Source organism: Eumetopias jubatus, unplaced genomic scaffold (assembly GCF_037043125.1).
Source record: "Eumetopias jubatus isolate StellerSeaLion01/CBP00866 unplaced genomic scaffold, mEumJub1_p1.0 scaffold_26, whole genome shotgun sequence".
In the NCBI taxonomy this organism is placed as follows: Eukaryota; Metazoa; Chordata; class Mammalia; order Carnivora; family Otariidae; genus Eumetopias; species Eumetopias jubatus.
The window spans coordinates 521,464-532,436 of record NW_028274832.1 but is presented as its reverse complement, the minus strand read 5'-3'; positions in this window follow the sequence as shown (position 1 = coordinate 532,436).

Here is a 10,973-nt window from a genome sequence, read left to right as displayed (position 1 = left end):
GCAGGTCTTCCCACGGCAGTGAGGACGTAGGGGCCTGAGTGTTCACATGTTCTCAGGTCCCCACTCAGCACCAGACGATGGGACAGCCCCGCAGGGGTGGACACGCCCCCCGCAGGCTGCTGAGCGAAGGGTGGTCTCCGTGGCTGACTGTACTGCCTGGGGTGGGGCATCCGTGGCGGCCTCCCAGGGTGCACACGCTCCGCAGGCTGGGTGAGCCCCCGACTCCAGACCCACGCACCAGGAGTGCTCTCAAGTGGCTCTTTTCTACTCCTCCCCACCGGCCACCCCCCAGGATCCATGCTGGGTGGTTGGTTTGCAGGAACAGTAACACGTGGGGGCTGTCTTGCTCCTGAGCTGAGCGGCTGGGTCAGATATGAGTCCAGCATCCCTAGTCCAGCCTGGGGGGGCTCCTGTCCTGGCCCCCTCCCACTCTCCCCTTCATCCACCTGTTCCCTCCGCTGTGGCACTCACTACAACACACACACGTCGACGGGTCTGCTTGCGTGTCACCTTCCACACCCAAACCCGCAGTGGTTTGAGGACCTCCATGCCTGAGGCCCCCGAGCTCTACCGGGCTCACTCTCCCCCAGCTCACTGGTCGGGGCCAGCACAAACATTCCTTCAATAAGAGAGAACTAACAACCTCTTATCTGGAATGGAGGGCTGACGGGCGCCTATGACACACGCCTAAGCGTAAACGGGACAGTCCTGAGCACCTGCTCGTGAGCGGCATGCCCCCGGGTGCCCAGTGTCACTGGCCTGGGGTCTAAGCAATGTCTCTCTTCCCCTCAAGTTGCCAGTCTACCTTTCAGCCAATTCTTGCCCACAAAACGCCAGTCACTTGACAGATGCACGAAGCCTCACTATTCCTATGGTTTTATATGGTCAATATCTCTTTTTGGCGGTGCCGTTCGATCTCTTGCCAACGCTTGAATTGTGTGGGGGGAGTTCTCTCATTAGCGGGTTCTGAGAAGTCTTCATGTATCTTGGTTTCCACTCATTGATCAGGTATGTATTTCACAAACATATTCTGCAGATCTGTGGCTTGTCCTTGTCTTAATGGTGTCTCTGAACAATGTGATGTTTACCATCAAGTCCAATTCATCAACTTCTTTTACAAACTGTGCTGTTTGTGTCCCGTGAAATCACTGTCTGACTCAAGCCTATAGACTTTTTTTCGAGAAATTTTATACTTTTAGGTTTTTCATATGTCTGTGACCAATTTGAGTTAATTCTTTTAAAGATTTTATTTGAGAGAGAGCGACAGAGAGAGTGAGCATGAGCGGGAGGAGAGGGAGAAGCAGGCTCCCCTCTGAGCAGGGAGCCTGACTCGGGGCTCGATCCCAGGACCCCAGGATGATGACCTGAGCCGAAGGCAGACGCTCAACTGACTGCGCCAGCCAGGTGCCCCTTGACTTAATTTTTGTACATGGGGAGAGATACTAGTTGAGGCTTTGTGTATGACAGTCCCGTTGTTCTGGGCACCACTTCTTCAAGCATCACCCCCTCTGCACTGCACCTCCTTGGCAGGAAATCAGTCGGCACCTCGGCAACAGGTCTTCCGGTCCGTGAGCACGATGCGCCCTCACACACAGGCCCTCTTCAACTCTCCACTGTCTCGGTGCTGACAGTACACAGATCTATGCATGTTTGGTTAGATCCATCCTTAAGTATTTCATGTGCTTTTGGTGCATTTTAAATGGTACATTAAAAAAATCTCAATTTGTAATTGCTCACTGCTAGTATATAAAAATACAAGTAATTTTTGTATATGGGCGTTATGATGTGCTATCTTGGTAAATTCACTTCTTAAACATTACTATTTTTTTTTTTTAGTAGAGCCTTTGGGATTTTCTATGAAGATACTCATATCCTCCACCAAAAAAGACAGTTTTATTTCTTCTTCTCCAGCTTGTATGCCTTTTATTTCTCTTTTCTTGTGTTAGTGCCCTGGCTAGTTCTGCGTGGAAAGAGAGGACACCTCCTCTGCCTGCTCCAAACATTACAAGGAACTTACTCATTGTTTCCTATGAAGTATCATGTTAACAGCAGGATTTTTCAAAGATGTCCTTATTAGGCTGCACAAACTCTTTTACTCCTAGTTTACTGAGAGATTTTATCAGAAACAGATGCTGGATTTTTGCCAAGTGTTTTTCCCCATGAAGCTCCTGCAATGATCATAGGGATTTCCCCCTATAGTCTGCAGGAAATTACATCGATCGATTTACAACTGTCAAACCAACCTTCCATTCCTGGGGTAAGCTCCACTTAATCAGGATGTGTTATCTTTTTCACCTCCTGTTGGGCTTTACCTGCCCCCACTCTGTGGGATTTCTGCACCTATGCTCATAGTGATTTGGTTTGTAGCTCTCTCGTGATGCCTTTGTCTGATACTGGTGTCAGTTTAGCACAGACAAGTGTTTCTTCCCTACTGTATTTGGGAAGAGTTTCTATAGAATTGGTATTATTTCCCCTTAAATGTTTGGTTGAATTCACCTGAAGCCACTTGGGCCTGGATGTGGGAAGGTATGCAATTGCAATCACATTCAATTAGATATAAGGCCCGAGACTGCTTTGGGTATTCCAGTAACTGTGAGGGAGCTGGGGGGAGGGAGAGGTGGGGTATCACCGGTACAGGCATAAATAGACAGCCCTGCTCTCCTTTGATGGGTAACGGAGGCCTAACAGGGGTGAGGGGTTTCTAGGACTCAAGACTACAGACTCCCGGCACAGTGCTTTTCACAGGAGGTTCTTCCATGCTGGTAAAACGTAGATTTGCAGAACAGTCTAATATGAACATGTGTACCTACTTAACTAATTAAGCAACGTACACCGCAACCCTCACATTTACTGAAATTAACTGTTTTTAAAACACATCAATCAGGAATAATATAAGGAATTGGTGAAGAATGTTTCATTCTGCAGATTTAGTTTCAGTAGGTTTGGAAGAAATCTAGACATTGGAGGGTTTAAAACTCCTCAGGTGTTTCTGAACGGGAGCCAGGGCTGACAATTACCTGAACAATCAATGAGGACACCTCTTTCAGAATCTGTTAGAAGACTGATGTAGGTAAAGCATTAATAACAGTGCTTTGAAGCACAGCTTTAAAATTAGCTGGTTTTTTTTCCCCATAGGACGTATTTCTACTTAAGTTCATGATTAAATATTTTTATTGTTGTAGCTTTGTGAATGGGCCATCATCTTCAGTGCAGCAGGTGGTTGTTGATATATAAGAAACTATGAGTTTGTGTATTTTTATTGGGGTCTCCTGAATGATGATTCTTCGGTTGCCTAGATATACAGTCATGTCATGTCTAAGCAGTAATTTTATTTCCTTGTAATAACGATAATGATTTTTTTCTGACACACTGTCTGGATAGAACATCCGGGACAGTATGAAATGGTACTGCAGTTAGCAGACATCCTTGTTTTATTCTTCACTTGGGACGGTTGTAGAGTTTATCTGGTGTGATGGTGAGTATTGATTTAAGACTGGTATCATGAATCATGCTAGGAAAGGACCTCTCTATTTTGCATTGACTATTACTAGATGTGGAGAGGGGCCTAGTTTGTTTGTTTTGATCCAGGAATGGGTACTGAATTTTAACTTAAATGCCTTTTTTAAGGCACTCACTAATGAAAGTGAGATTATCAAGTGATTTCTGACTCCGACAGAGCCATGCTAATGTATGTCCTGTATCATTCTCATATTCCTAGGAAAAATGCTCCTGGGTCATGGTCTTTCAACATACTGTAGGTTTGTGGGTACTACAGGATTTCTGTCTCTATGGTCATAAGATTCATCTGTAAATCTCTTTCTTACTGTGTGTATATTTATGTTATCTTGATCAGATTTTAGAATTTAGAATTAAGTTGGCTTCATGAAATGATTTAGAAACCTTTGGAATAGCCTTCCTTGTTCCAGAAAAGTTTTGTGTTCGGTTAATTTTGCACTTAGTTTGCACTCACTGGTTTGTATTAGTTTTGTTTTGATTTTTGCCAACAATTTCTGAATTTATTGGCTTCTCAATCATGACTTTTTGTTCTCCTTACCTTTTCTTTCTCCTACTTTCCTCTGGTTTTGTTTTATCCTTCTGAATGTTTTAGTTGATGCGACTTCACTTACTGTTCTTCTTGGGGAGCATTCTCGTCTGGTCTGCAAGGTGCTCCCGGGTACGTCCTCCAAGGGGAACGCAGGTCCGTCTGCCGTGCCCCCCACCATGCTGCTGGCCGTGCCCTGGGAGCTGGAGCGCGAGCGGGAGTTGTTCAGTGTTTGCACGGACGTCGCTTTGGATCTCTGGCCTCTCCTGACCAGGGCTTCTCTTTGGTTGTCTTCTCTGTACTAACAGGACATACATACAAAGCTGCTGAGGGCTGGGTAGAAACGGTCAGGTCTTTGGCTCAGAATTATCTCAGGAGCAGGGAACACACAGCCACCTGCCTTCTCCATCAGTGAGGCCCTCTAACTCAGGCAGAGGGCAGAGGTGGGGTGCACGTCTTTTCTTGCTCCCGGGGGATGCTCTCTGTGATGGTGGGCCATCTAGCACCCCTCGCCCTGTATCCGTGGCCCACAGAACACAAAATTGTCCTGGTGCTCAGGTATGGGTTCTTTAGTAAGGAAGTTTCCAGTGCTACTGCTTGATTTGATCTGTTTTGGCAGTTTTGTCAGTACTGGAATAAAACGTGGGGAAAGTGGTTTATCAAATCCTCCTTGTGTGCTGCCATGTTCCTCCGGAAGCTGCTGCCTGACGTTCTAACAGCATGTAATGCTGAGAGATCATTCTCTGAAATGTAAAGATAACTCTAAACTTAAAGGCTTAATACATTTCAAAATGACTATTTCCATGACTACTGAGCTTTTAGAAATTTCTAACAATGTAACTACTGACAATAACACAGAGGTAAAATTAGTTAAAATGTGAATATGAAAAATATATGTAAGAGGGAGCCTGGGCTAAATCTCATCCACAGGCCACTTAGTAACACACAATCTTTGTCACAGGCAACTTATGTACACATCACACTTTTCCACGCTAAGTAACCAGTATAGGAAGGTGTTCCCAAGGGTCCTTCCGTAGGAGAGAAAATATGAGGCAAGATCTTAACGTTAGTCTTTCTCTACAATTCCATTATTCAGAAGCTTCTGTGCCATTACTGAAAAGCTTGGGAGAACTTTCTTTGATCATATTAGCAATGACATACACATACCTGCCAGGTATAAGCCAGGGATGCCTGTCTCACCAGGCATTTGATAGATCATAACCTGATCACAGACTTGTCTTCATTCTTGAGTGTGGTATTACCATCATTGTTATAACTTGGCAGATTATGAACATGAAATGCAGTCTGATCACCTGGAAAACCTTCCGATCAGCAGTCACGGTCGGCTGTGCACACACTGTCCGCTGCTCCTGGGAGGGGGCATCCGTCAGCCGGGGGCCCGCCCCCACATGCACTAATGCAACACCACAGTTAGCCCCACGCCAGTGAGTGTGCACAATACAGCGAGTATACAACGGGACACACCCCACGCACGACAGCTTGCTTTGGGAAACCCCAAAGCAAGGCCATTAAGGACGGTATAGACTTCCATACTTAAATAATCCACTTGCGGTTTGGCATAAATTTTAGCTGATTCTTGCAAATAAATGTCCAAGTGAGGAGCTGATATCTATACCTGAAAATAACATGTAAACACAGAATGTTCTTGCCACAGTGCGGAGAAGAATATTACCAGTAAACAGCTAGTTTTCAGAAGGAAGCGGTCATTAAAAATCATGGCCAATCAGTCTTTTTGGGCCCAAAGAGGCCAGAGGCCTTTAGGGTTTGTGTCACCGTGTGCCCTGATCCCTGGAGCTAGGGACTGTGAGCACCAAGGCTCTGCCCACGGAGCGCATATCCGCTCTGACGGCTCACAACATTCGGGGTCTCGCACGGGACACACCACAACTGAAGGAGGATGGGTCTTAATTCTGTCTAGGAATTTCCAGGGAACATCTAATGTTTACTAAGCTGCAGTTTGCTATGCTCAGGCTCTAGAGATAAAGCGACAGGCAAGTGAAACTTTCTACTCTTTCAGAGAAAATGAAATATTGATCACTTATCATAAGAAACAGGGACAGGGCATCAGTGGGCTCCACGTGGTGAATACAAGATGAGTTACTGACACTCGACTATTACCACCGCTTGCTACACCTTAAAGTATCACCGATGTTCCCCGATGACACGTCCCAGCAAGTATTTCATGACTGTACCTCACAGAGCCTTTAAGGATTTAACATTAACTCCCCCAGAATTTCATTATGTGTATAAAACATTCCTTTGTGCACATCTGTAGGTAAGGTAAGAGATCCTTTCTGTTTTCAGGAAAATGAAAATGAAGGCCACTTATGTTGTGAAGAATTGCAACTGTGATACCAGGGACTCAGAAACAAGAACATTCTACTTAAATTACATTCTTTCTAAAGACGAAGAGAACACAAGAGCCATAAACACGTAGGGATTGTAAGAGCAGAGTGTTGATGCAGAATGGACAAAACCAGTGACATCTCTGAAATGATAATGTTGCTTATTAACCATCCATGTTGTGATAGGTCAAAGCTGAGGTCAAACAGAAAACATCAACTGAACCATTTTCCTGAATAAAGCTCCAGGGTGCAATATTCTAAGCACTTTATTCAATAAAAAATGCTTTTAAAACGGTGCTTTGGTGATTGGGAAGCATTGCCATCATCCGTCAACCTAACTGCAGCAAAGTTCAATAAGCTAAATAATGAACCATTTAGATTATTTTCCTTGGGCCTTAGGGATTTGCAAACGTTGCATCAATAGAGCTCTTTAAAAATTATGATGAACTCTATTTTCTTCATTTTCAGATTTAGACTATGTGTTAGGGATTTTTTTTAAGGTTATTTAAAAGGGCTGCTACTTTTAATCATTGTCCAATCTCCAAAGTAGAAAGAATTTTTAAACAAGGAACAAATTCAATTATAAGATTGGCAGTTTCTATTTGATTCCGGTAATCTTGGAATTGATGAGACCCCTCTCTATTGTGCATACCTAAGATTTAAAAAGTGTTATGAATTATATAAAAACCTAAAGATGAAAAATTCCATGTATTTTCAATAAAATTTATATTTACTTTTGGCAGGTAACAAGGTAAACATGGAATATAGTATTTTTACAACTTCTAATAAGATTTTTCTTGAGAAACATCTGTGGTCTCAGTTTCCTATGCTTAAGACTGGGAAATAGTCCTTTTTCAATATATAATCACATGCAATTTTTGAGAATTTCTAGACTGTTATATAATACAGAAAAAAATGTGTTCAATCCTTTCTTTGTATGAAAAGGAACATGGCCCCTTTCCTTTAAAGGGCCGTGACCAGGGGCCCACATCTGTTTCAAAGCATATAATGGAATGCTAAGATGGCAATTTATACATCATCTGAATCTTAGCTCTTCCTCTTAGCAGTTTCTCCTAGATTTCCTATTACCAAATAAACATATGTGCTATATACACGATTCCCAAAGCCGCATGCAGTTTGGCCACAACAGATGTCTCCATATTTAGTGGTCAACACAATCTACAGAGTGTACCAGTGGTGCTAATGAAGTCCCATCCCCTGACCAGCAGACTCCAGACCAAGCACACCGAGGAGGAGAGCGGGAGAGATGGCGGAACTGGGCCTCCCCACGTGCCCCAAGCCCGCCTCCCCGTGATGAGCCGGCTGCGCTGCGCAGTTCCTCAACCACCTGCCACACCGCGGCCAGTCCCCGTGTTCACAGGCCGTGCCGGTGATCCTGAGAAGAGCTGGGTGATGCTGGGACTCCACAGTGATGGGGGTTCGCCATCACAAGGTCATCAGGCAGCAGAACGGGGAAAGACCTTTTACTGCGAGACTTGAGACTCGGCCTGGCTATGGACTCCAGGGCTCGGGCTCCTGCTTGAACATCAAGGCCTGATACTCCCAGGAAACTGGTTTCTAGATAAATACCACGGACAGCTCCCTCCTTTCTACCCTAGGCAGGGCAATCCCAGCACCTCCCTGCAGCCTGGGCCTCAAGGGTCCCGCTGAGACCTGCACACACGCGCCGGGGGGTGGGGGGGTGGGGTGGCGGAGGGCAGTGGCTGAGACCCGGACACCCGTGTGGGGGGTGGTCCGGGTGAGACCAGCTCACCTGCGGGGAGGGGGGGCGGTGGCTGAGACCTGCACACCGTGTGGGGGGCGGTCCGGGTGAGACCTGCTCACCTGCGGGGAGGGGGGGGCGGTGGCTGAGACCTGCACACCCGTGTGGGGGGTGGTCCGGGTGAGACCAGCTCACCTGCTGGGAGGGGGGGGCGGTGGCTGAGACCTGCACACCGTGTGGGGGGCGGTCCGGGTGAGACCTTCACAGGGCACAAAAGAAGACAAGAGTCTGAGGAGGTTGAGAAAGAGCACTACCCCTCCCCTCAAACACCTGTGGCACCACACCACACCCAAAACGTGCCAGGTCGACCCACACAAGCTGCTATGAAGGTGATGGTTCAGGATCAAACAGGCTTTGAGATCCTTCTTTGTCTTCAGCCTCTTTCATTCTTTTCAGTTTAATTTAAAAACTAATTATAGGAATAATAAAGTTACTGTAAAAATGTCTAATAGTAATACAACAGTGTTTAAGAGTGGAAGTTCCCTTTACCCCAGCCCTGACGAGCCCACCGTCAGCTGGTTGTGAACCAACAAGAGCATCCTGGGTGGGGTGCAGGCAGAGGCGTGGGGAGAAGTTGGGGTGCATGGGAATGATTTGAGCACAGCTCCCTGAACGCTTCATGTCTGGGAGGCACTCTGAGCCCCACGCAAGCTGTGTGACCCGCAGTGTGCCTGGGACACTGGGGGTGCATCAGCAGGTCTGCTCCAGCTAAATCACCCCTGAGCTGACCCTCCGCAGTGGAGGGGGCCCAGGGCCGCAGGGGTGTGGCAGGCAGCTGCGGGGGCTGGGGGGGGGGGGGGGAGACAGGGAGGTGTCTCCATGTGAGCGAGCACTGAGGGGAGGCTGGAGCTAGTGAAACCGGTCTCAGCTTTCCACGTTTAAAGAAAAACTGAACTTTCATCTTTTTGGCTGTTTTTCCCCTGAGTAATGACATGTCATAATTTCTAAAGTAGCTTGTTTTGGTTACCGTGGGATAATTTCCTGACTAAATAAATAAGGCAGTGCCTATGTAACTACCTCTTCAAAATAAATTTGGTATTCAAATCATACAGCGGTGCATAAAGCTTAGTAAAACACCAAGCGTCTGCTGGTGCACTTCGGGTTTCTTGCTACTGTTCTTCGTCATTATGAAGTCAGAACAAGGTAAAGGGGTCCCAAGTGTCTGTCTCCACCGTGCGGCCTGTGGGGGGCACTGTGGAGGGACCACGCACACCGGCACTCCCCACCTGCTCCGCCGAGGTGCTTCCCGCACACCATAGGGAGCGCCCAGGAAGACTCACGAGACTCAGTGGTTCTAAGCTATGGGGGCCACTTAGTGCGTTCCCAGAATGGAGAAGCACTGGCTTCACACCAGGCCCAGCAATCAGCACTTCTGGAACCAAGCACAGGTACAGAAAAAGGCAGATACACAAAAAAGACTGAAGAAAACAAAATTGTCAGTCCCCGTGCCACGCAGACAGGATGAAGGGTGCCGGTGTGTCCCCTGTGGCTCCCAGGAGACGGCAGACATGGACTGAGGGCGCCTCTGGGAACGAAACCCATCAGGATGGTCGCAAGCAGCTTTCGAGGAATAAACAGGCAGGACTGGCTGCTCCCAGCTGCAGGGAAGCAGGACACGAGCCCCTGCAAGCCGGCACCCACAACACACAACTACACAGTCCTCTCTGGCCCAGGTCCCAAGCCGGCTCTAGCTATGACTCACAGAACGCCTTTCCTAACACGGGAAACTCACAGATTTATCTTCTGACCTCTTAATTAATTTTATTCAGCACAACAGGGACGCTCTTGTCAGCGCTCCAGACTCTGCAGTACACGTTACACCCCAGCACCTTGGCGCTCTTGGTTTCATGCTGTGGTTCCCAGCGGCAGCCTAAGGCCCCAGCCCTTCAGCCTCCCCAACACAGATATCTCAGGGGAAAGCGGCGCGCAAGTTCCTTGCTGTGATGTCATTACAGAAGGACCTCGCTCTTCTGAAATACTCGTTTACGAGAATCACTGGGCTCCTCTCTTTAAAACATTAGATCAGGGGCGCCTGGGTGGCTCAGTTGGTTAAGTGACTGCCTTCGGCTCAGGTCATGATCCTGGAGTCCCGGGATCGAGTCCCGCATCGGGCTCCCTGCTCAGCAGGGAGTCTGCTTCTCCCTCTGACCCTCCCTCCTCTCATATGCTCTCTCTCTCTCTCATTCTCTCAAATAAATAAATAAAATCTTTAAAAAAAAAAAAACATTAGATCAGATTTTTCTTTTTTAAACTGTGATTGATGGTACTTTTTGGGAGTTATTACATGATCCAATTTCATACAGTATTTAAAAAAAAAAAAGAAGGTTGTTTGCTTATATTGCTTCCATGGTTGGTTTGATTACAGAATCATCTCAAGAACCTTGACTAAAAGGGAGGGCATAAGAAAACGTTATTTAAAATATACTGGCTGAACAGGAATTGGGCAAATTAATTTAACAATGACTTTTATCAATCTAAAAATAAAAAAAATGGGGGCGTCTGGGTGGCTCAGTCGGTTAAGTGTCTGACTTTGGCTCAGATCATGATCCCAGGGTCCTGGGATCGAGCTCTCCGCTCAGCAGGGAGTCTGCTTCTCCTCTCTGCTGCTCCCCCTGCTTGTGCTCTGTCTCTCTCTGACAAAAACAAATAAATAAAATCTTTAAAAAAAAAAAAGTAAAAAAATGATGTAAGGTCAGAAATGACTAATTTGCCACATTGAAGATTTTACTGTTTCTGTCTTCTGTAGATTTTTGAAATGATTTATAGCCCAATTCTCTTTTGA